General features: G+C 45.6%; 1 protein-coding gene across 1 annotated transcript in view; it reads left to right on the top strand.

Moving 5' to 3' along the window:
* BMF (Bcl2 modifying factor) overlaps window positions 1–27,166 on the top strand; it is a 114,508-nt gene that overhangs the window by 65,777 nt on the left and 21,565 nt on the right. The window lies entirely within an intron of this gene.

Raw genomic sequence — 27,166 nt, 5'->3', positions numbered from 1 at the left:
CAGCGATCGCCTCAGCCTGGATGTGCAGAGCTGGGGTGGCTTGGTCGGATTCCCTGACTAAAAATATTGATACCCTTGACAGGGACAGTATTTTATTGACTATAGAGCATTTAAAGGATGCATTTCTATATATGCGAGATGCACAGAGGGATATTTGCACTCTGGCATCAGGAGTAAATGCGATGTCCATAACTGCCAGAAGATGTTATGGACACGACAGTGGTCAGGTGATGCAGATTCCAAACGGCACAAAGGTGTATTGCCGTATAAAGGAAGAGGAGTTATTTGGGGTCGGTCCATCGGACCTGGTGGCCACGGCAACTGCTGGAAAATCCACCGTTCTTTACCCTAAGTCACATCTCTGCAGAAAAAGACACCGTCTTTTCAGCCTCAGTCCTCTCGTCCCTATAAGATCATATCTGCCCAGGGATAGAGGAAAGGGAAGAAGACTGCAGCAGGCAGCCCATTCCCAGGAACAGAAGCGTTCCACCGCTTCTGACAAGTTCTCAGCATGGCGCTGAGACCGTACAGGACCCCTGGATCCTACAAGTAGTATCCCAGGGGTACAGATTGGAATGTCGAGACGTTTCCCCTTCGCAGGCTCCTGAAGTCTGCTTTACCAAGGTCTCCCTCCGACAAGGAGGCAGTATGGGAAAAATTCACAAGCTGTATTCCCAGCAGGTGATAATTAAATTACCCCTCCTACTACAAGAAAAGGGGTATTATTCCACACTATATTGTGGTACTGAAGCCAGAAGGCTAGGTGAGACTTATTCTAAAAAAAATTTTTTGAACACTTACAAAGGTTCAAATCAAGATGGAGTCACTCAGAACAGTGATAACGAACCAGGAAGAAGGGGACTATATAGTGTCCCGGGACATCAGGGATACTTACCTCTATGTCCCAAATTTGCCCTTCTCACTAAGGGTACCTCAGGTTCGTGGTGCAGAACTGCCACTATCAGTTTCAGACGCTGCCGTTTGGATTGTCCACGGCACCCCGGGTCTTTACCAAGGTAATGGCCGAAATGATGATTCTTCTTCGAAGAAAAGGCGTCTTAATTATCCCTTACTTGGACGATCTCCTGATAAGGGCATAGTCCAGGGAACAGTTGGAGGTCGGAGTAGCACTATCTCGGATACTGCTACAACAGCACGGGTGGATTCTAAATATTCCAAAATCGCAGCTGATCCCGACGACACGTCTGCTGTGCCTAGGGATGATTCTGGACACAGTCCAGAAAAAGGTGTTTCTCCCGGAAGAGAAAGCCAGGGAGTTATCCGAGTTAGTCAGGAACCTCCTAATAACAGTGCATCATTGCACAAGGGTCCTGGTAAAAATGGTGGCTTCCTACGAAGCAATTCCATTCGGCAGATTTCACGCAAGAACTTTTCAGTGGGATCTGCTGGACAAATGGTCCGGATCGCATCTTCAGATGCATCAGCGGATAACCCTATATCCAAGGACAAGGGTGTCTCTCCTGTGGTGGTTATAGAGTGCTCATCTTCTAGAGGGCCGCAGATTCGGCATTCAGGATTGGATGCTGGTGACCACGGAGCCCAGCCCGAGAGGCTGGGGAGCAGTCACACAAGGAAAAAATTTCCAGGGAGTGTGATCAAATCTGGAGACTTTTCTCCACATAAATATACTGGAGCTAAGGGTAAATTTATAATGCTCTAAGCTTAGCAAGACCTCTGCTTCAAGGTCAGCCGGTATTGATCCAGTGGGAAAAACATCACGGCAGTCGCCCACGTAAACAGACAGGGCGACACAAGAAGCAGGAGGGCAATGGCAAAAACTGCAAGGACTTTTCGCTGGGCGGAAAATCATGTGATAGCACTGTCAGCAGTGTTTCATCCCGGGAATGGAAACTGGGAAGCAGACTTCCTCAGCAGGCACGACCTCCACCCGGGAGAGTGGAAACTTCATCGGGAAGTTTTTTCCACATGATTGTAAACCGTTGGGAAATACCAAAGGTGGACATGATGGCGTCCCGTCTGAACAAAAAACGGGACAGGTATTGCGCCAGGTCAAGAGACCCTCAGGCAATAGCTGTGGACGTTCTGGTAACACCGTGGGTGTACCAGTCGGTGTATGTGTTCCCTCCTCTGCTTCTCATACCTAAGGTGCTGAGAATTATAAGACGTAGAGGAGTAAGAACTATACTCATGGCTCCGGATTGGCCAAGAAGGACTTGGTACCCGGAACTTCAAGAGATGCTTACAGAGGTCTTATGGCCTCTGCCGCTAAGAAGGGACTTGCTTCAGCAAGTACCATGTCTGTTCCAAGACTTACCGCAGCTGCGTTTGTCGGCATGGCGGTGGAAAGCCGGATCCTAAGGGAAAAAGGAATTCCGGAAGAGGTCATTCCTACCCTGGTCAAAGCCAGAAAGGAGGTGACCGCACAACATTATCACCACATGTGGCGAAAATATGTTGCGTGGTGTGAGGCCAGGAAGGCCCCACAAAGAAATTTCAACTCGGTCGTTTCCTGCATTTCCTGCAAACAGGAGTGTCTATGGGCCTCAAATTGGGGTCCATTAAGGTTCAAATTTCGGCCCTGTCGATTTTCTTCCAGAAAGAATTGGCTTCAGTTCCTGAAGTCCAGAAGTTTGTCAAGGGAGTATTGCATATACAACCCCCTTTTGTGCCTCCAGTGGCACTGTGGGATCTCAACGTAGTTCTGGGATTCCTCAAATCACATTGGTTTAAAACCAGTCAAATCTGTGGATTTGAAGCATCTCACATGAAAAGTGACCATGCTCTTGGCCCTGGCCTGGACCAGGCGAGTGTCAAATTGGTGGTTTTTTCTCAAAAAAGCCCATATCTGTTTGTCCATTCGGACAGGGCAGAGCTGCGGACTCGTCCCCAGTTCTCTCCCTAAGGTGGTGTCAGTGTTTCACCTGAACCAGCTTATTGTGGTGCCTTGCACCTACTAGGGACTTGGAGGACTCCAAGTTGCTAGATGTTGTCAGGGCCCTGAAAATATGTTCCAGGACGGCTGGAGTCAGGAAAACTGACTTGCTGTTATCCTGTATGCACCCAACAAACTGGGTGCTCTTGCTTCTGAGCAGACTATTGCTAGTTGGATGTGTAATACAATTCAGCTTGCACATTCTGTGGCAGGCCTGCCACAGCCAAAATATGTAAATGCCCATTCCACAAGGAAGGTGGGCTCATCTTGGGCGGCTGCCCGAGGGGTCTCGGCTTTACAACTTTGCCGAGCAGCTACTTGGTCAGGGGCAAACACGTTTGCTAAATTCTACAAATTTGATACCCTGGCTAAGGAGGACCTGGAGTTCTCTCATTCGGTGCTGCAGAGTCATCCGCACTCTCCCGCCCGTTTGGGAGCTTTGGTATAATCCCCATGGTCCTTTCAGGAACCCCAGCATCCACTAGGACGATAGAGAAAATAAGAATTTACTTACCGATAATTCTATTTCTCGGAGTCCGTAGTGGATGCTGGGCGCCCATCCCAAGTGCGGATTATCTGCAATACTTGTAAATAGTTACAAAAATCGGGTTATTATTGTTGTGAGCCATCTTTTCAGAGGCTCCGCTGTTATCATACTGTTAACTGGGTTTAGATCACAAGTTGTACGGTGTGATTGGTGTGGCTGGTATGAGTCTTACCCGGGATTCAAAATTCCTCCCTTATTGTGTACGCTCGTCCGGGCACAGTACCTAACTGGCTTGGAGGAGGGTCATGGGGGGAGGAGCCAGTGCACACCACCTGATCGGAAAGCTTTACTTTTGTGCCCTGTCTCCTGCGGAGCCGCTATTCCCCATGGTCCTTTCAGGAACCCCAGCATCCACTACGGACTCCGAGAAATAGAATTATCGGTAAGTAAATTCTTATTTTTATAAGATGAAAATTTATTTTTTTCACGGTGTAAAAGAAAGATTTGTTGCTGTGCACTACACTATATAGAAAAGAGACAGCCCGGAATACAATTTTGTACTCTACAAGTCTCTATCCACCTAAACTAAAAGAAAGCCTTCCAATTTCGCAATTTATGAAGGTACTGCGTATCAACACTGAAAGTGCTCACGCTGAAAGACAAATCAGCGAAATGAAGATTAATTTTAGACAGCGAGGCTATACTGTGAAATGTGTAGATAGATGCCTGGCAAAGGCCCAGAAGAGAGTGGCTGGTGGACCCAAACGTACTCTAATGAGTGACAAGATGATTTATACTAGTTGGTATTACAGCAAGGCAAATTATGTCAAGAGGGCCTTTTAACATAATTAACCAATTGTAGCCATGGACCCTCAACAAGGCCATAATTTAAAACAGTTGCTAATGCGACCACTACAAAAGCCAGATTGTACGTCTATTAGCACTTGGTTGCAATCAAAAAAGGTGGGATGTTTTCAGTGTACAAACTACAACTTGCAGATCAATGATTGCAGAACCAACATTTCCCCAACCACATAGTGGAATTGCAATACCAATAAAATATCGTCTGCATTGTAAATGGCTTTCGTGATCTATCTGATAACTTTCCTATGTGGTCTAGGATATGTGGGTTTGACCACACAAATTTTCAGGGGCCAGATGGTGAACCATCGCAGTTCAATCAGAGTGGTATTGGAGACTGGTGAAGACAAGCCGGTAGCACAACAATTGGCTGAAATATGGACATCAGATATCGGAAATACATTGCAGACTAATTGATTGGATACCTTTCTCATTACATGAAGGGGACTGTGAGTTGGCCTTATGAAGACGTGAATCAGAATGGATTCATAGACTGGATACAATATCTTCCCGTGACCCGAATTAACTTGGTGGACTTTCTTAATGAGAAATGTGACCAAGTTCTTGTGATGGATCCCTAGAAAGATACACCTTATATGATGATAATATAGGGGAAAGGATATATATTTACTGGAAATGACTCTGTTAATTAGTCTCTACCAAAAGGTCTTTTCTGTTAAAGTTTAATTTTGAGCGTACTCCTCCGTGCCCAATTTTAATTTTAATGTTAATTTTTACCTATCACCTACTAGTCTTTTTTGGGGGCTTGTGTTAGCTTTATATATGACAAAAAAAAGTATTTGTCTATATAATAACTTGCATATTAATTTACTATGTTGTTTATGGAACACTGTTGAAACCTCTTGATTGCCTAAAGAACTGTTATATTGATTATGGGTTAATACATTCTGTATACAGCCATGACTATAATAATAGTACTGTTGTTGGTAAATAGTTTATATACTTTTCAACTGCAGGGTACTGATTATAGGTCAATATATTCTATATGTTTCATTGATTATATTAATAGTATTGTTGTTGCCAATTAGTCAATCTAAATTATTTTACTATGTGGTCATATATTTTATCATGTCAGTGGTAATGCTGCTGGCACTGTTATGGTGCTTTGGTGGTGGGATGTTCGCTCAGCACTGCTGAAGCCGGTCAGCACTGATGTGCTTCCAGTGTTTGCATTCCATGAGGTAGAATGCATACTGGGAGTGATGGGCTGTGGCTTTTGGAAGTTGTATTGACTATGATATTGCCTCTAGGATTCGGTTAGTGCGTTCCAGGTGCTGGAACACACGCCGGAGAGGGAACAAGGGTCTGGAAGGCACGTAAGTGGCTCCAAGGGTGCAGGTAGGTTTATACCTCCTGATGCTGCTGTATTGTTTTTGAGCACTTTATTTATGGTCCTTGCAATATTGGTATGATTGAAAAAGGTCGGATTATGACTGAAACTTCGCATTATACCCTGCAAGATGGTGTAAGTCGTAAATAAAATTCATGAAATTGCACTTTGGAGATTGGTGAGAGCCTACGTTATTCTGGACATCACCCCTTGATGAAGTCCTAGAGGACGAAACGCGTTGAGTTTCCTGTGCTGACCTCCACTGACACTAAGCTAAATTTGATCTCCTATCCTTTATATAATCTTATTACGCATGTATCGGATTTTATATCTCTTTTTATATGGTCTTTTATATGGAAATTTTTTATATGGAATTTTTTTACCCATATGTATTAAAATTTAAAAAATATTTTATATATTTTTTGGCTTTTAAATTATACTATAGCAATTTTTTTACAACACTGGTCGCCGTTACCCCTATCCATTTCTTTTCATGCACATTGTAGTTCCATACCAATACTGCACTTTTAGGGGCTGGCTGACACCTGTAAGATATTAAGATTGTGTGTTTTTCACGGTTTACTAAGTAGTATAGATTGTCTATACATATATATCTCTACTTGGATTCCACCTCACAAGTGGTGCTGTAGTCTTTTGATCTACATATATATATGTGTGTGTGTGTGTGTGTGTGTGTGTGTGTGTGTGTGTGTGTGTGTGTGTATGTATGTAAAGCTAATCATATATACTGTACACACACATTTATTCACTCCAAGAAAATGGATTTGGACACCAATCCTCTTATATCAAGCATTCATGCCATCAATCTTACAGATCTTTATCATTCAGTTACATTATCCTTTCTTTTAAATCACACATTTCTTCGCAATTGTACCCTGGACCTCTCACATTGACAGGCACCTTCAGCCACATACTCCTTCATGTAAGACACACATTTCAAATACTGTCATACTCTAGACTTGAAGCCATAACCTTATACATTGCAGTTTGACACCTTTCTTATGGAGCTATTTGTTCTTGCATAGGAAGCTTGCAAACTTTAACTGTATGAAGCTTCTTGGAATTGTCATTTGAAAACCATTGCAGCTGAGCAGATCTGTGTACAGTACTGTGCAGCTACACATACAATCCCCTGCAGCAACACAATACATACTTTAGATCTGATCAGCTGCAGTGATTAACAACTGACAATTACAAGTAGATTCACGTAGTTTGAAATCACATACTTCTAATGCAGGAGCAAATAGCTCCATGAGTATGGTGTCTGACTGCATTGTAATAGGTCATGGTTTCGAATCTTAGCTATGACAGTGTCTTGAAATGTGTGCTCAAATAAAAGATGATGAGAGGGGGAGTCGGTCAGGAAGGATTAAGGTGGAAGGACGTTACATGATTATTAATGATGATTAAACAATGAAAACTGTAAATAGGTGCTGCTGAACAGTGCACCCTGCCTTGCAGTGCTCTGTGCAGTGGCACATGTCATACCACCCTAGAAGGGTGCTGCAACCACTTGCCCAGACATTTGTTGCATCAGAGACTGTGGAAAAATTTCCAGAGCCTCATTTATTTTATATTGACATGCTTTGGTAGCTGATTGTTTCTCCCTATGTTTTATATCCATGGAATGGTTTGAATAAATGTCATTACTTTTGAACGTATTACACTATATTGGGGAAAAAAAGTTCCCATTACATGTTCACTGAGAAATATATCATGAGAAAACTAATTTAAAGTGGATGGAACAATGACATATGAGGAAAGGAATCGCGTGTTCCAGTTGAAGAGGGAAGCAATTTAGTTTTTGTTTTTCGTATTGATGTGTGGCCACCTTATATTTGGGCGTACTCAGCTATATTATATATGCTAGCTCCAGGATCTGTGTCTGTTGCATGGGCTAATAGAAAATTTAGGTTCTCTGCATCTCCTTGAAGTGCCCTAAGGTGATCTCTGTTTGTATAAACTTATATTCAAAAGTATTCTTGCGAAGATAATTCTTCTTGAAGGTTTTCCATGTGGAATGACAGCTTTATACATGCCACCCTAATGCAGAAATAACCTCCCATCCCCCCCCCCCCCCCCAAGAAAGAAAAAAAAACAGTGCAAGCCTCACAAAATTACGCATATGTCCAGTAGACCTCTAATCGCACACACTGTATTCTTTCCACAGACACTCCCCTATTACTGTGTCTTATTACACAATGTGGATTTAAAGCTCTATCCAACGCAAACATTTCAATAATTAGTAATCATAAACCACCTGCTTCCAAATTACACCCAAAAATAGAAATTCTCTACCAAAATGTGGGGCTTATACTCACTAATAGCTATCAATGCCTACTTTCCTGTAGTGATGGACATCAGAATCCGATGGTTAGCAATCAGCGATGTTCTCGATCCAAAGGAAATACTGTTTCTGTCGAATTGCGGGAATACGATGGTTGCCAGCCATAGGATATAGCTTTCCGATACCCATCTGATGGCTGGCGGTTATATTTCAGCTGTGGACACATGAAAGTGGTTTCCGTAGCTCAGCTAGTGCGCATGCGCGAAGCTATAACTGCTTCTGCACATGGTGAAGTGTAACCATCGGAATGGTATTGCCATCGGATGGTTGCAAAGCATCACTGGATTTGATGTCGGAAGCCCAGTAACCATTCAGTGCTGGGCTCCCAATGTCCATCCCTACTTTCCTATAGATTGTAAGCTTGCGAGCTGGGCCGTCTTACCTTGTTATCTGTCTGTTATTACCGAGTCTTGTTTTATTACTTTTTGTTCCCAATTGTAAAGCGCAATGGTATATGCTGGCACTATATAAGTAACTGTTTATAAATAAATGAATAATAAACCCGGATATCAACTTTCCTATTCCTGAAAATCCTGATTTTATTCCAGGTATAACCATGGCTAGGTTTAAGAGCTGGATCCAAACAGATCTTTGTGTGATTCTGACCTATCCATGCAGAATAGTTATGAAGCAAATTCGGGTTGGGACCTTGGCCTTCTCCTAGATGAGGAGTGTTGGGAGGACATGAGACTGGAAATTGCTAATAGTGCTATTACAATTAGGGTTAATGACACATTTTACATGGTATATTATATAGGCGGTACTAGACCCAACAAAGATTTAGTAGAATACTCCCTACCAACTCACCCAGTTGCTGGAGAAACTTTCTCACCTAAATCCCTGGTCCAATTGGGTTCACACCTTGTCACAGCTGCTCAAACCCCTTTCACATTGCACGTTGGGCCTGGATTATTCCCGGGTGTTGCCTTTACATTGTACCCATGTCTGCCCTGCATGTCACTCCCTTGAGGCGGGCCTCTGCGTACACAGCCAATCAGCAGCATTTATATGTAACCTGGTTCAAATAACCCAGATCGTGCCTTTCATACTGCAGCTTATCCAGGTGAGTGCCGGGAATAACCAGGGTCGATATCCCGGAGCACTGAAATAGGGTTGACACTTTGGCTCCAAGCCAGTCTGCACGACTATTCACAGTGGATCAGCATTTGCAGTGGGCTGTTGCGGATTCAGATGCACTGGAGGGCTCAGCACTGTGGAATGTTAGTGGTACCTACACAACACAGTATCACAACATTCACAGCAATCATATAACAGCTAGCTGTTTACAGGGGATAATTTGTTGATCAGATCATACTGTATGTGCATCAGATCACGTAGTTTTTAAAAAATACAAGAGCTGTCTGTTATACAGGGGTTCAGAAAAAGTTTATGACAAGAGCTTAGCTGTTATCTGTTTCATATTGGCGCACCAAATCTTACAATTTAAGAGGGAGTTGAGAGGAGAATTTGTTTATCAGAGCACACATTATGGAATTAACATAATCTGGAACTAATCACCAGTGAATCAATCGCCAGTTAATCAACATCTATCAACACTGGGCTGGCATTGGGACGTGCATTTTTCAGAGTACAACTGCTGCTAACATATCACAAAAGACTAACATGCTGTATGGGTTGGGTTCTATTTTCCGGCATTTGGAATACCGACCGCGGCATCCAAATGGTCGGAATCCCGACAGGGGAAGGTATACTTACCGTCCCCTAACCCACCCTGCCCGCAGCCTAAACCTAACCCTCCCCCCCACCCCTGTAGCCTAACCTAAACCGTCCCTGGGGGGTGCCTAAACCTAACTCCCCCACCCCGCAGCCTAAATCTAATCCCCCCCCCAGCCGCAATCCATCCCTGCCCCCGCCAGGAGACCGACGCCGGCATACTGGCATCAAGTCCCCTTGCGGGCGCGCTGTTCTCGCCGCGCATTGGGCCCGGTGGCGAGCTGTGCTCACCACACTATTATATTCTACCTCGGGTGGTGGCGTGGACCACCAACTCAGTGGGAATACCGGGCTTCGGTCAGGGTTTCCGACCGCCAGCATTTCTCCGACTGTCAGTATTCCGGCATCGGTACCCTGAACGCCGGGATCCTGACAGCCGGCAAAATAACCGCATCCTGCTTGTGGGTTATGTTGAGTATGCCTGCAGTAGCAGCCATAATAGTGATAGCAGTGCTGTTGTGTCTATGTACTAAGCTTTGGCGATAGATAAAGTACCAGTCAACGAGCTCCTAACTGCCATGTTTCAGACAAAGCCTGTAACATGGCAGTTAGGAGCTGATTGGCTGGTACTTTGTCATCCGTCCACTTTACTGAATCTCTCTCCAAGGTTTAGGACCTCATTCCGCTTCAGATGCAGTTTTGCTATTTTAGCAAAACTGCAACTGCATACACATGCTGGGGGCTGCCCAGCACAGTTGCACCGCCGCTATGTTTTGTTTTGCAAGCGGCATGGACCTGCCCACGTTTTTGTTACCATGCCACCGCAATGCTGCGTCGCTGCCACCGCCTGCCCCCGCCTGCCCCGAAAATGCCTCTGCCTGCCGCATCACTGTGATGCGATTGCATTTCCTGGGCCGCACATGTGCAGAACGGGACATGCGAGTGCACACTGGCCCAAAAGTCAGGGAAAAGCGATTGCATCGCTAGCAAAGCATACTGAATAATGCCCTTAGTATATAGACCAGTGGTCGAAGTGGGGCGGTATACGGCGGTATGGTATACCGCCACTTCTTCCACTGACCCGGAAATTAAGGTGCAGCAGGAGGCGAGAGAAGTGGCCATCCTGCTGCACATGGTGCTCCCGTCACTGCTTGGCGGCCGGTGGCTGTGTAGAGCGCTGTACTAGCTCAAAACCGCTCACCGCCACCAGCTGCCCGCCGCTCACCCGCAACAAATGAGTCAGGTAATGTTCTCCTGCTGTCACCCTCTCTCCCTGTCGATACTGTCCCTGTCCCTACTGTCACTCTCTCTCAGCTGTCACTGTCGTCACTTTTTCTATCCCTGCTGTCACTGTCGTCACTCTCTCTCTCCCTGCTGTCACTCTTGTCACTCTCTCTCCCTGCTGTCACTGTCGTCACTCTCTCTCCCTGTCGTCACTCTCTCTCTCTCCCTGTCGTCACTCTCTCTCTCTCTCTGTCGTCACTCTGGCTGTCCCTGCTGTCACAATTTCAGCTCATTCAGTGTGCTATAATGTGAATTTCAGCTCATTCAGTGTGCTATAATGTGAATTTTGGCTCATTCAGTGTGCTATAATGTGAATTACGGCTCATTCAGTGTGCTATAATGTGAATTTCGGCTCATTCAGTGTGCTATAATGTCAATTTCGGCTCATTCAGTGTGCTATAATGTGAATTTCGGCTCATTCAGTGTGCTATAATGTGAATTTCAGCTCATTCAGTGTGCTATAATGTGAATTTCGGCTCATTCAGTGTGCTATAATGTGAATTTCGGCTCATTCAGTGTGCTATAATGTGAATTTCGGCTCATTCAGTGTGCTATAATGTGAATTTCGGCTCATTCAGTGTGCTATAATGTGAATTTCGGCTTGTACCGCGTGCTATAATGTTGATTTCGGCTCGTACCGTGTGCTCGAAGGCGCACGCATAATTGCATCCTTGACTTTTGCATACCCCCACTTCAAAATTTCCACTTCTACCACTGATATAGACCCTATCTGTTACAGTGTGGGAAAATCAGTGGCTTTGGATGGTGAAGAGGATGACTGTAGTAGCAACCAAATCTAAAGCTCTCTGCACATGTTACATATGCCCCACCTGCAGTGCAACATGGTTTTGCCCAATTGCTAACTTTTTTGGTTTGCTAACAACTGTGAATAACCCCCTATGACTGTGATTTGTGTAGTGTGTTATAGCCTAGTATGTGTAAAGGATTTAGTGGTGCGATTAGTGTATCTGGAGAAAGGGGTCTTTTTATGAGACATGTGCTGCTTTATTGAGATTTCAACATTAGGATGCCTTATAAGGCAGCTGTAATTCCATGGTAAAGAGCTATCATCTCATATGGAAACCAAGGAAAATCATCCTAGCAAGAAATGTTTTTATACTGCGAAAAAGAAAATAGATTTTTTTTTTTTAAATGTAAAATATACAGACAAGTGTTCAGATATCTGTCCGACTGGATCCATGAAAGTGACATCTACGCCAATACGTCTCTGGAAAGAGGATTCTTGGAGGAAGACAACTTAATTTCCTTCTTGTATCTTCATGAACAGGAGCTCTCGGCACACATAAAAGATAATCCTTTATTATGGAACACAAGAAAGATATGGCACATACTTAGATATAAAGCGGGAGTAAAAGGCGCACAAATCCATGTTTCTGCTGTTGATTGGTAATCCTAACTTTCAGAACAGGTTAGCAGCATATCCATTTACTATATGGCAAGTGCGGGGTGTCACTAATCTGGGAAGTCTGGTAAATAGGACAACACAGCGCGTTCTGAATTTCTCAGAGGTAGTGGAGAAATACGGTTCTTTGTCTGGATACCCCCTGTTCTGCCTGCAAGCTAAACATTATATTAGCTCAGTGACTCGTGTTTTCTCAGCTGCAGATTGGCAACATCAAATTGATGGCCTTTTGACTGGTCCCCCAGTTCTTAAAAAGGCCATCTCATTTTACTATCATTGCTTCGGATTACATATGATTTGCCGGCAGATGGGATGTCGGCTGTCAGTATCCCGACAGCAAGATCCCGCCCACCAGAATGCAGGCAGTGGGGCGAGCAGCAAGAGTATCCTTGGGGGCTCGTTGCACTCGCCACACTGCAGGTACGGTGGCTCACTGCACTCTCCACAGGACCTATTCCCACTCTATGGGTGTCGTGGACACCCACAAGTGGGAATAGACCTGTTGCGCCGGTATTCCGGCTGTCAGCATTGTCGGCTGTTGGGATTCCGGTGTCTGTATCCTGACTGCTGTAATTCCGTCAGGCAGCAAATGAACCGCATCCCAATGCTTCAGGGAATATCTGGATTATACGTCTTCCTCAAGTGGCCTACCACAATAGCTTTTGAAATTCCCTAAGTATACAGAAGACCTTCTTAAAGCCCTTAACGTCTCCTTTAATACCCTTACACAGGGCCGGCTCCAGGCCTACTAGCACCCTGAGCGAAAACATGTAAAAGCCCCCCCCCCCCCCCCCCATGCGCGCGCCGAAGGCACGCGCTCTCTCCAGGGAAAGTGGGCGTGGCCTCTTGGAAAGTGGGCGTGGCCTCATAACTTCATATTATCAGACTATAAATAAATATGTTTTCACACACCCTCTACGCACACAATTAGCAGCCTTACACATAACAGCCACAGTAGTGTTCCTTACACACAATGTCTCCAGTATAGTGTCAGATACACATAATGTCTCCAGTATAGTGCCAGATACACAATGTGCAGTGCCAGATAGACATGATATGCCCCCCAGCAGTGCCAGCTATACACAATATGCCCCCCAGCAGTGCCAGCTACACGATAGTGTTCACTTTTTAGGGCAGGGAGGGCACATTTTTAAGTTAGGAGGGCAAAATGATGTACATACTGTAATGCTTGGTGCTCATCTACCTACATGGTAAAGCATGGACAGTGCGCGCCGAAGGCGCGCAGCAAAAATTTAGGGGCGTTGCTTCGTGGGGAAGGTGCGTGGCCACATAATAGTGGCAATTCGCATTACACCACACAGTAGTGCAGTTAATACACACTGCACCAGGTAGAACCTCCTAGACACTTTGCGCCAGGCAGAGCACGTTAGACACTTTGCGCCAGGCAGAGCACGTTAGACACTTTGCGCCAGGCAGAGCACGTTAGACACTTTGCGCCAGGCAGAGCACGTTAGACACTTTGCGCCAGGCAGAGCACGTTAGACACATTGCCTAGCCACAGACGCCTAGCGGGAACACTACATGATATGCTCCCCAGCCGTGCCAGCTACACATGACATGCCCCCAGCAGTGCCAGCAACACATGACATGCCCCCCAGCAATGCCAGATACATAAATGGCCACACAGTGCCAGATATGTCCCTACATAAATGCCCCTACAGTGCCAGATACAGAAATGCCCCCACAGTGCCAGATAAATGACCCCACAGTGCCAGATAAATGACCCCACAGTGCCAGATATGACCCCACAGTGCCAGATAAATGCCCCCACAGTGCCAGATAAATGCCCCCAGTGCCAGAAAATGCCCCCACAGTGCCAGATATGCCCCCACAGTGCCAGATATGCCCCCAGTGCCAGATAAATGTCCCCACAGTGCCAGATAAATGCCCCCACAGTGCCAGATAAATGCCCCCACAGTGCCAGATAAATGCCCCTACAGTGCCAGATAAATGCCCCCCAGTGCCAGATATGCCCCCACAGTGCCAGATATGCCCCCACAGTGCCAGATATGCCCCCACAGTGCCAGATAAATGTCCCCACAGTGCCAGATAAATGTCCCCACAGTGCCAGATAAATGTCCCCACAGTGCCAGATAAATGCCCCCACAGTGCCAGATAAATGCCCCCAGTGCCAGATATCCCCCCACAGTGCCAGATATCCCCCCACAGTGCCAGATATGCCCCCACAGTGCCAGATAAATGCCCCCAGTGCCAGATAAATGTCCCCACAGTGCCAGATAAATGCCCCCACAGTGCCATCCATAAATGATTCACCCCCCCCCCCCCCCAATACCTGCGGCGTTGGAGGGGGAGGAGTACTGCTGTCCGGGTGCGGGCGGGCGGGTGCAGTGCAGGTCCGGGTGCGGGCGGGCGGCCAGGAGGCCTCCAAGGCGCTTGTGTGCGCGCTGCGCGGCGCCGGCATCTGACGTTAGACATCGGCGCCGCTCAGCGCGTATAGCGCACACAAGTCAAGGACGATGCTGCAGTGCACAGGGTCGGCTCCATGTTCGAATATGGCGGCGCCAGCGCGCGGCGCCCATTAAGGGTGGCGCCCTGCGTGGCCGCTCTATTCGAACATGCCTAGAGCCGGCCCTGCCCTTACATCATGTATGTATACGGAAATGTTTTCAAAATCTTCCATAGATCATACTTATTACCACATAGAGGCTTTCTAAAAGGGCGGTCATCTACGCATTCCTGTTACAGGTGCGGAGAGGCTTATGCAGACCTATGCCACTGTTTCTGGTTCTGCCCATTAATCGGGAGCTTCTGGCTCCAAATCCAAAATATGCTGAAACGTACTTAATCATATACCCCTCAAAGCAGATTGCGCAATATTCGGTCTCATTCGACAGAACTGAGAGTTAGTAAAGCAGGCAGACGCCTGTTGTTAGCGATCAGTGCTGCGGGCTGAAAAATAATTTTACATGAATGGATATCCACATCATCCCCGTCATTATCTCTGTTTAAATTTTAACTTTTTCATCTCTTCTGCATATACTGGATTGAAGTAACTTTAGACAGGGAACCAAAGTGGCAAACCTTGTTTACCTTTTTTTATACCCTTATGTGGGAAAGTTACATATCCACATTATCATTAGAAATGAGACGTGAAGTTTACTACTGCTTAAAAGATACGTTATGGCACTTACAACGCGTGATAGAGAACGATCCATAAGTAGAGGTCAGCACTGCCAACATATAGGCTTGTTTTAAACAACTGGATATGGGGGGGGGGGGGGACTTTGTGCATTAAACAAGGTGTGTGTACATTCACACAATTCATTTATGTTTCATATATACCTTATACACACAGCCTGAAGGTCATTTAATACAATATTTTTAATAACTTTGTGTATTATACAAAGTTTGTGTACATTGAGCCATCAGAAAAAGGTTTCACTGTCTCACTCTCACTCAAAAAATTCCATGTTTCGAAATATACTCTATATTTTAATATTTGGATATGGGATACTCAACCTGTAATTGTTTTGGAAAGTATCACCTATCATTTCTATACATATTGTCTGATTCTTGAATCATTGGACAGCTTAATTGTCACAAAGCTTTCTGATCTATATTTGCCTATTATATTATACATGTATGCATATAATGCTTAAATAAAAATATAAAAAAATTGTACAGGCCAGTTTAATATCAGTATTTAATATCAGTTGGCATATCTTTTAGCAGACCAGAGACATTTCTTTTAGTACTCCCCATAAAGACACTAGTGTCGGCGGGTATGCAGCTTGTCACTGGTACATATGTAATCAGTGGATTGCAGTGTAAAGTATTGCTCATTGTGAAGCATACTGCCCCCATTAGTCCGGCACTTACCAGAGGTCAAAGTCTCAGGAACTGTACCTCAGAATATATTGGTTGAAAACTACAGAATTTTCTTTGTGGGTGACATAAATTAAAGTATTTTAAATCTGTAATTGATATTTAAACACCAACATAAAGACATTTTGATGGTGCTCTTATGTTATGCTAAAATATAAAGTATAACTTACAGACAGAGCTGCGTTCTGATTGATTAGTTATCCATCCCTATGTCTAGAGTTACTCTGAGCTGCTCCCACTTGCCTGTCTCATGCGTTGTTGTCCGTTCTTCTGAATAAAGATGGCCATCAGTGTGGTTCCCTCAATGGTAATCATTGATGGTGATATGACAAGTGGTCATTGATGGTTGTCCGCTAAGCAATAAATGACCATCGTAGGTTTCATCAACCAATGGTTATCCCTGTTCTTTGACTGACTGGCCCATGGGCCATTCAGAACCTGGGGGTGGGGCTTCATGGGTATTGGGGGTGGGGCTATGCTCCGAGTCCTAGCACCTTGTACAAAAAAAAAATTGTTATGCTGTACCATTGATGAAGGGAAATCATCGATGGCAAATGCATTCCACATTGGCCATAAACCATCGATGATTATGATAATGGCCATCCCTAGTGCTGTACTGTTGAAGGCACATGGGCAGCCACTGGATGGGTACAGCTGATAAGGAATATTTGGTAGATTTACTAAACGTACTAACAGTAACATCCACTCAAAACTAGTTTTAACTATGAAATTTTAGAAAAAGAATCTCTATTGTTTGAGTATACAGAAAAGAGACATCTCATATGTGAGCCAGTCATTGGACTATGCATAAAAATGTCATTAAACAGAATTATTTCAGTAACAGTTTTACTTTTGCAAAAACAAAATAAAAAAATCTTTAAGAGTAGCCTATATTTGGAACGTAGGAAACATGTAACATGTATCATAATGTACTGTATAGTCCTTTGTCAGAGACAAACAGTATTAAGGGTTGTATTAATAGGGTGGTGTTTGTGTAAGAGGGAGGATGGTTAGGTTTCTGTGCTGTATAAAACTCCAGTTTTGCTGCCTCAGCAGTGTGGTTTAAATTGAAGATTAACCCTGCGACCTACATAGTGTCAAATCACTTGCAGATGGCTCACTGCTCGCTCTCAAACCCTTCACGCTGGGATTTATAGGAAGGTTTGGACACGAAAACCTAAGTGCAATGTGGGACAAAGGTTCGCAATGAAAATATTTTTGTTGCATGTGGAGCTGCAGTTCAATCGTTTATTCAATTTAAAATCTAAAAAAAAAATATTTAATGAGTCTGCTGTTATGTTATGCTGTTGTTGTTGTTTTTTTTTTTTTTTTTTTATTCCTCTTTTTTATTCAGTTATTTTACAGTGCAGGGGGAGTACAAAATTGCCCTGCTCCACTGGGGCTGGGGCGCTCATATTTCAGGGGAGTGGGCAGAAATGTTTAATACACCAGTTTTTAAATAAATAAAATATAGACTGTGGGACTGGTTCTAAGTTGGTAATAAAGTAAGACAGAGCAAGAAACTGTGTGCTGGAATGTCTCTATGTCTTCTTTATGAAATCTGTTTTCTTTTTTCCACTTTCCTATTGCTGGGTGTAATTGCTATGTTATATATGCTCGCTCTCGATGTACTGGTTCCTATTCCTGGTCTGAATGCTCCCCTTGCCCCCTCCCCATGTGCCTCCCCTTTTGCCTCCATAATATGTTATTTTACTTGTTCCCCTTTTCTTTCTGTACCCCATAAAAACGATCTTTTTTTTCAATAAAAACTATTGATGTAAAAAAAAAAGAAACTGTGTGCTGGGACAAACCATGTTGCACTGCAAGGGGTGCAAATATATAATTTCTGCAGCAGGGTACACTGGTATTCCACAGGGAATAACATCGGAGTGTAGAGTTGGATCTTGATCCAAGGCACCAACAGGCTAAAGCTTTGACTGTTCCTAGGGTGCACTGTACCGCCTCCTCTATAGCCCCGCCTCCAGGCACTGGAGCTCAGTTTGTAAGTTGGTGCCTGCAGTGCAGGTCACTAACAGAGGGGGCTGCGCTAGGCAGCCCTGAAAAGAGCATTTTAAGAAGACTTCAAGGGCCGCAGCACTTTTATGTCATTCTGACATGCTGTGCTGCGGCTCCATCACCTCCCTCAGCGGCGCTGCATACTCCTGGTTCCCGGGTACTTGCAGCGGGGACGCACCGGTTTCTAGGCACACCACCGCTGCTGCTCTACTGGATCGCATTGCTGCACGTCAGGGAGGAGGTAAGAGGGTCCCCCAGGTGGGACCCGCCGGTAAATCGCGATCCGGTCGCGGTCCCAGGAGACGGGCCACGCCGCTGGCGTGGACACTGTGGCCGTGCAGGGACCCCACTATATCCACCAGGGCAGGGAGCACAGGTCGGATTTACTAAAATCGGTTTAATATAGGCTCCATAGTACCCGGTGGTGAGGACCAGTAGAGGGGATAAGGCGCTGACCTCTAGCCCCTCCCCCAGCTCCGGGCGCCATCCACTGCTGGTGTTTCCGCCATGGAGCTGCATCTCTCTCTCTCCCTCACTCCGTGAAGAGATTTTGGTGCCATTACATAGCTGGACTGATCTCCAGGACTGCTGGGCACTGTCTCCTCTGTAAAACCGCCTGTCTTGTCAGCACTGTGTATTTACAGACACTTAAGTATTCTGCATCATGCAGTGCTGTCACTACGGATTTGTCTGAGGAAAAGTATTCAGCTGAGGGTTTAGGTACTGCGTGCCCTGCACCTTCCAGTCAGTTTGCAGCACCTGTGGCAAATCAAGACCCACCTTGGGCTGCTTTTTCAAATATGCTGTTGACACTTGTAACGCGGCTTACGCCCCCTGTGGGACCTCCTGTGCCATTGCAGCCACATATTGTCCCTGTAGTCAACCCGCCTTGGGCAGATGCTCTGTCTACCCAGTTACAACAATTAAATCAGTCTTTGGTTAAACAAAAACCTACCACTCGCCCTGCTGGGACCAAGGGATAATCTAAACGGTCCATTTCTTCCTCACAATCCACTAATATTTCGGATGATTCTTCCGATGAGGATGGGGATTGCTTCTGATGAGGAATCTACAACTCAAGTTGATGTTCCTGACCTAGTGGAGGCTATCAAGCTGATTCTCCAGATTGATGATAATATTGAGCCCTCCGCTACGTCTAAGAAACCTGATAAGTTTAAACGACAGAAGGTTGTTAAAGTAGTTTTTACCACATTCGGATCTTTTAATTGACATACGTCAAGAATCCTGGTCATCTTCAGGTAAGAAATTTTCCCTGCCAAAAAAGATGCTAGCTCGTTACCCTATCCCTGCGGAGTTGAGTAACAAGTGGGAGACTCCACCGCCGGTGGACTCTCATGTCCCCCGTCTAGAGGTATCTTCTACTCTGCCTGTCACCTCACTGAAGGAACTGACGGATAAGCTTGTGGAGGGATGCCAGTCTATTTACACACTTACTGGTGCTTTGCATAGACCCACTATGGCAGCCTCTTGGGCTGCAAAAGCTATTGAAGCATGGGTTCAGGCAATTGAGAATGCGCTACCTCTAAATTTTTCTGACACTGCCAGACAATATCTGTCGTATATTACCACAGCCTCTCACTATATTCAGGAGGCGGCCTCTGATGCAGGCGTAATGGCGGCCAAGGCGTCTACTTCGTCTATCTTGGCTTGCCGAATTTTGTGGTTAAGGTCCTTGAAAGTGGACCTGGACTCCAAAAAGACCTTGGAGGTTCTCCCTTTTAAGGGAGACATACTATTTGGAGAGGATCTGAACCAGATCGTGACTAACTTGGCAACAGCTAAGACTGCATTTCTCCCAAGTACTAATCCTTCTGCTCCGAAGGCTGAGAGTACCACTTTTTGTTCCTTCCGGCCTCCAGGTAAAGGGTCAGGCGTACCCGAGACAGGCTCATACTTCCAAAACTACCAAGCCCAAGTCTAAGCAGTCTTGGGCCGCCCGTCAGCCTGCCTCCAAACCAGACAAGCCTGCGGCATGACGGGGCGAGCCTCCCCCTGGGGGACACCAGGGTGGGAGGCTGACTTCTACAGTTCGCCCAGGCCTGGTTAAAGACCACTTCAGATGCCTGGGTGTGGGAAGTTGTCTCTCACGGGTACGCGATCTGCTTCAAGAGACGTCCCCCTCACCAGTTCTGCTCGACGGTTATCCCCTCGGATCCGTTGAAAGCACAGACTTTACACTTGGTTGTACAATCTCTCCTAGATACTGGAGTGATTGTGCCAGTACCTCTGTCTCAAAGAGGCAGGGGCTACTATTCGACCTTGTTTCTAGTCCCGAAACCAAATGGGTCCTCCCGGCCTATACTCACCCTCAAATCTTTGAACAGATTTGTGAGGGTATCCAAATTCTATATGGAAACTTTGCGTTCCATTGTACTGGCCATGGAACCCAAGGACTATATGGTATCCCTGGACATACAGGATGCTTACCTGCACATTCCTAATGCCATGTTGCATCAGCAATATCTGCAGTTTACTATTGGCAACCTACAGTATCAATTCCAGGCCTTGCCTTTCGGACTGACCACGGCTCCTCAGATCTTCACCAAGGTCATGGCAGTCATGACGGCTCTTCTCCACTGTCAGGGTGTCAGGATCATGCTGTGTCTGGATGACTTGCTGATCCTGGCAAACTCCCCAGAGGTTCTCCTCAGTCATCTGGAACTGAAGGTCCAATTCCAAAAAGCCCACGGGTGGCTCATCAACTGGAAGAAGTCCTCGCTGGTCCCTGCTCAGAGCATGGTGCACCTGGGGGCATTGTTGAACACACAACCAACGATTGTTCTTGTCTCCAGAGAAGATCGTGAAACTTCAGGACAGGATCAGATGCTTTCTCTCTCGCCAGAGAGTGTCAGTACACTCGGCGATGCAAGTACTAGGCCTCATGGTGTCGGCATTCGACATGGTAGAGTATGCTCAATTTCATTCCCGCCCTTTGCAGAGGTTAATCCTTTCCAAGTGGGACAGCCTGCTTCACCGGATCAGGTCTCAAGTGATCTCCTTGACTCCAGAGGTTCGTCTGTCACTGAGCTGGTGGCTACAGGACCAACAGTTGAGCAGGGGCCATCCCTTCTGGATCTCCAGCATGGTCCTCCTGACAACGGACGCCAGTTTGCGAGGTTGGGGTGTGGTGTTGGAGCAACACTCTCCAGGTTTGGTGGACCAGTGAGGAATCTCTCCTCCCGATAAACATTCTGGAATTGCAGGCAGTGTTCAATGCGTTGACACTGGCTCTGCCTCTGGTATAGAACAGGCCTGTTCAAGTACAATCAGACAACACCACCATGGTGGCGTACATAAATAATCAAGGCGGCACTCTAAGCCGCATGGCAATGATGGAAGTGTCAAAAATCCTCCAATGGGTGGAACACCATCTGCCAGCTATATCGGCAGTGTTCATTCCGGGAGTCCTCAACTGTGAAGCGGACTTCCTCAGTCATAAGGATATGCACGCCAGAGAGTAGAGCCTTCATCCAGAAGTCTTTCAACTCCTAGTGGACAAGTGGGGCCTACCAGATGTAGACCTGATGGCATCTCGACACAATCACAAGGTTCCGGTCTTCGGAGCAAGGACAAGGAATCCTCAAGCAGCATTCGTGGATGCACTGGCAATTCCATGGAACTTTCGGTTGCCATACGTGTTCCCTCCAGTGTCACTCCTGCCCAGGGTAATACAGAAGTTCAAGCAAGAAGGAGGCATACTACTTCTAATTGCTCCAGCATGGCCCAGACGGCATTGGTTCTCAGACCTGCAGGGTCTCTCGATAGAGCGTCCTCTTCTACTTCCTCAACGTCCAGACCTCCTCATTCAGGGCCCTTGTGTCTATCTGGACCTGGCCAGACTGGCTTTGATGGCGTGGCTCTTGAAGCATCACTCCTGAGAGCATAAGTATTCTCTGAGGCGGTCATTCAAACTATGTTGAAAGCCCGTAAACCAGCTTCAGCTTGGATTTATTACAGGGTCTGGAATTCTTACTTCACATGGTGTTCCGCTAAGACTTATGATGCACTTTCAAAACTTCTAGACTTTTGGCTTTTCTACAGCAAGGCCAAGACTTGGGCCTTTGCCTGGACTCCCTCAAGGTTCATATATCTGCCTTGTCGGTGTGGTTTCAGAAAAAAACTTGTCTCTTCCTGACGTTCACACTTTCACTCAGGGTGTTCTAAGGATTCAGCCTCCCTATGTCCCTCCTGTGGCTCCATGGGATCTGTCTGTTGTCCTAAATGCCCTGCAAGAGTCTCCATATGAACCTCTTGAGTCTGTGGACCTTAAATGCCTTACGGTTAAGGTCGTGTTTCTGTTGGCTATTGCCTCTGCTAGAAAGCTGTCGGACTTAGGTGCTTTGTCCTGTCGTCCACCCTTTCTGAATTTTCACCGTGACCGGGCAGTTCTTCGAACTCGCCCTGGTTTTTTGCCTAAGGTGGTATCATCTTTTCACCTTAACCAGGAGATTGTGGTTCCGACCTTCAACTCTTCTGGTTTGTCCTCCAAAGAAAGATCTTTGGACGTGGTACGGGCTCTTCGTATTTATGTGGAAAAGACTGCCTCTATCAGGAGGTCAGATTCTCTTTTTGTACTTTTTGGTTTTCACAAACGTGGCTGGCCTACGAATAAGCAAACCTTGGCCAGATGGATTAGAATGGTGATTGCTTATGCGCAGGCTGGACTCCCAGCTCCTGCTGCTATTAAAGCCCATTGTACTTGGTCTGTTGGACCTTCTTGGGCGGCCTGCTGTGGCGCGTCCGCAGAATAATTGTGCAAGGCAGCTACGGGGTCCACAGTGAACACGTTCATCAGGTTCTATGCCTTTGATACTTCAGCCTCCCAGGATGCTTCCTTTGGACGCTGGGTTCTTGTGCCCACTACGGTGCGTCCCCTCCCATGAGGAACTGCTTTAGGACATCCCCGATGTTATTCCCTGGGGAATACCAGTGTACCCCACTGCAGAAAAGGAGATTTATGGTAAGACTTACCATTGTTAAATCTCTTTCTGCGAGGTACACTGGATTCCACAGGGCGTCCATCCTGACACACTTAGCTTCTTTGGGTATGTACAGCATTAGCCGCTAGTCCCTTCTCCTGTCGTGAGAATGTGGTTCTATGTGACTAACATCTACCGTCTCTCTTACCTGCTACTGCATTGGACTGGTTAACAAAACTGAGCTTCGGTGGCTGGAGGCGGGGCTATAGAGGAGGCGGTGTAGTGCATCCTGGGAACAGTCAAAGCTTTAGCCTGTTGGTGCCTCGGATCAAGATCCAACTCTACACCCTGATGTTATTCCCTGTGGAATCCAGTGTACCTCGCAGAAAGAGATTTAACACTGGTAAGTCTACCATAAATCTACTTTTTGTTTTTTGCATGCAGGGTGAATACTAGCTGCTTTTGCATGTAGCCCACAAATACTTGGCAGTTTTTTGTTTTTACATTGCAATTTAGATTTCAGTTTGGACACATCTCCCTGCACATTTTATATCTGTGCTATCTGCTTTGAAACATGGTTTTGCCCAGGTGCACAGTTACTTGCTGTTTCTTAGTTTATTCCTAATTCAGAATGAGGCCCAGTGTGCGACCTTCCTGCCTACCATCCCTAAATGTTCAGAATACTCCTGAATTTTAGGCAACCTCACGTTAGACGGCTAATCCTAGTGAACCCTGCAGGTGGCCTATACGGGGCTCTCACTTTGTGGCTTAACATCCCTATTTCCACCGGCACTTTGGTCACTCTGGTCCATTAATACATTGGAGTGAGCACTTGGTGAAATAAGACTTCTGGGCCCTTTCCTGGAGTTTCTGAAGAGAGAGTGAAAGTTTTCTTCTTACCAGGTCTCTCTTTTGGAATGAGCAGCTCGTGACTGGGTTCACCAAGGGGAAGAGGTGTACAAGTGCCACTAGGGCCCTGATATTAGAGAACAACTAATGTGTGACATTTCCTTTATTATCAGTAAAGAGCAGCAAGGAGGGGCATAGAAATCAGTGAGCAGCATAACAATCTGTAACTAACTGCAGAGGAATAGCCAAGATGGTCTGTAGTAGCTGCTGGAGTCAAAGAGTTAGAGGAGTTCATAGTCAAAGCGAGGGGCAGAAAGCCAAGAAGATGGTAAAGAATAACCAATGCCATACACCGGAAATCAGAAGTCAGAGAAGCACAAGGTCAAGGCAGAAAAGCACAGTAGTCTGATAGGAAGTGGACAGAGTGTTCTCAAGGGCATAGATCAGAGGTTCCCAAACGCGATCCTCAAGGCACCCCAACGGTCCTGGTTTTAAATGTATTCATGCTTGGCCACAGGTGACTTAATTAGCACCTTAGTCAAATTGATTTAACCATCTGTGCTGAGCCATGGATATACCTAAAACCTGGACTCTTGGGGTGCCTTGAGGACCACGTTTGGGAACCTCTGGCTTAGATAATAGCTGCTGCTCTATCTCACCAGGAAGATCCACTGCTATCATGCCCAAAGGATCAGGAATTAAGTCTTGTGCAGGTCATCCACACTTTTCCCTCTAAAAATAAATAGTAGCTGTCTTTTTAGCAGACTGTGACATTAACCCTTTCCTGATGGTCTGGTACCGGATTCCTTTGGTTTATCTGGTTAATGGGCATGGAAGTACATGGTCAATTATGGAGCATGAACCCCAGAGCACATAACAAGTCTATTTTATAAGACTTTGGAGCTATCCATGGTGAAGCCGTGAAGGTCCTCCACAACATTCTCCTAAGGCCCTTAAACTTTGAATTAAAGCAAATTTGCAGAGGGACTCAGAGAGCAACGGGATGGCTTCAACAGAGAAATGCATCTCATGAAGAAGGGAAGATGAACTCTGGTATCACAAACAAATGTTCTTGGAAGAGAGACCACATTTTTTTTTTGTCCAGTATTTAATAGTAGGATCTCTGCAACACATGTCTGTTTTTTTGTAGTTGAGAAGGTATGTTGTGCTGATTGCTTTAGTAGTTTATCCTGGAGATGCAAAATTGCAGGCAGTGAACAACCAGACATTGGGGGTCATTCAGTCGCCGCCTACAGTGGGAGTGGATTTTCGCCGTGCAAGTGTGCGATGCTATGTGTACACCGAGCTGCTAAAGTTCTGTGTGTGCAGAGCTGATGTCAGACACCCTCCTACACTTGGGCACACCTGCGTTTTCCTGAACACTCCCAGTAAACGGTCAGTTACCACCCACAAACAGCCTCTTTCTGTCAATCACCTTGCAAACGCCCATGCAAATGAATTTTTCGCACCATCCCGTAGCTGACCGGCGATATCCGTTGTTGTCCGATGCGCATGCGCATTGCAGTGCATACGCATGCGCTGTTAGGACCTGATTGCCCGCTGTGCGAAAACGCACAGCAGCGATCAGATCTGAATGACCCCCAATGTGGTTATGTGTACTGTAGCTGATCCTGTAATTAATGAAGAAAGTACTCTGGTTAGTGGGACTGGGTAGAGTTATTATTATTTACAATTCGTTAACAAATATACCCAGTCGTCTTGTTGGTCATTGCTAAAACTTTGTCTACTTTTGTTCAAGACTGAGTCTGGATAACGCGCTATGAGGCCGATTCAATTTGCTGTGGGTTCCACTAATGTGGGTTACTGCGGGTGAAAACCCCATGGCCCCGAATTTCTGCGTTAACGTAGGTCTCAATAGTAGTTAGCACGGCTTTTAGTTGGCACCTCCTGAGTAGGTGAAAAGTAGGGGAAAATATTTATTTTAATAAAAAAAATGTCCGTACAGATCCTCTGGTACACACAACGCGAGGAATTCTCATGCCCTTTGAGTCATTTAAACAGGATCATTTGGCCAATAATGACATTCAGGTGATTTTCTGTACAAAGCTCAAAAATGGGTTGACTTATATGGAACTTGTATTATGAATGATATGTTGAATTAATGAGAATTTTTATTTTTTCATTTGTAGATGGGAGTTATAAATATTATTTTCCAATGTTATTTAAACTTGCTTAAAAATAATTATCAATTCACATTCGCAGACATTTTTCTGTACCCCAAAATATTGCAGAGGCATTAATTTTGTGAAAATCACTTATTCACTATCATTTTTCCACTATTACTAGAAAAGGTAAAAGCATACAGTAAATCCCTTCTCTACCAAAACGCCCGGGAGGCTTCCGAAAATTGTTTGGCGCTCCTAGTCCCCCTGGGAAAGTGGGCAAGTCTCCCGGAGCCTGCCCCCTCGCTTGCCCGAACTCTTCTGCAGCCATCTGTGAAAGTGGGCATTCCAGTGGGGCTGATGACATGATTTGCGCTGAATCACAGCATAGTAGCCAATGTACAATGGCACTAATATCATCATTGTATGGAGTGGCTATAATTACCCAGATATGCAGCCACTCTCCCACCCACTGCCTTTTCCACAGTGTCCCATCCCCCTTCCCCCTATGAGAAGCCACAGGAAACATACAGAGTTATAAAGTTATAAAGAGGCTTCCATTTACCATAACATGACACAATCCTGTGTCGGACTACACATATGTATTTTCAATTTCTGATTCGCACTCTTGATACCACAGTTTCCTAGAAGTAATTTTATACTATATTTTTGCTGCCCAAAGAGTAATGGGTCAATTCAGTTCTGAACCTAGCTTCATTAATGCACATCGGTGAAGAGTTCACCATTGATTATCTACATTGATGGTTCCATCAGTGCTAACATCAATGGCATTAAATCATCAATGGAGAACCATCAATGCTTTGGACCATCAATAGTATCCCTTCTTTCAGAAATGGCATGCCAATCAGGGCAAGAGGCAGGGCTAAGTGGCAGACTGATCAGTGAAGGGAGCAGAGTTGAGCGACATGGTGGGATGGAGCCAAGCACCAACCCCCTGCACTTGTGGAGAAAAAAAAAAATTCTGTGCCTTTGCCATCGATGTCAGACA

This window comes from Pseudophryne corroboree, chromosome 12 (genome assembly GCF_028390025.1).
Source record: "Pseudophryne corroboree isolate aPseCor3 chromosome 12, aPseCor3.hap2, whole genome shotgun sequence".
NCBI classification, from domain to species: domain Eukaryota; kingdom Metazoa; phylum Chordata; class Amphibia; order Anura; family Myobatrachidae; genus Pseudophryne; species Pseudophryne corroboree.
The sequence above is the reverse complement of the archived record's forward strand: the minus strand, read 5'-3'. Positions and strand labels throughout refer to the sequence as shown.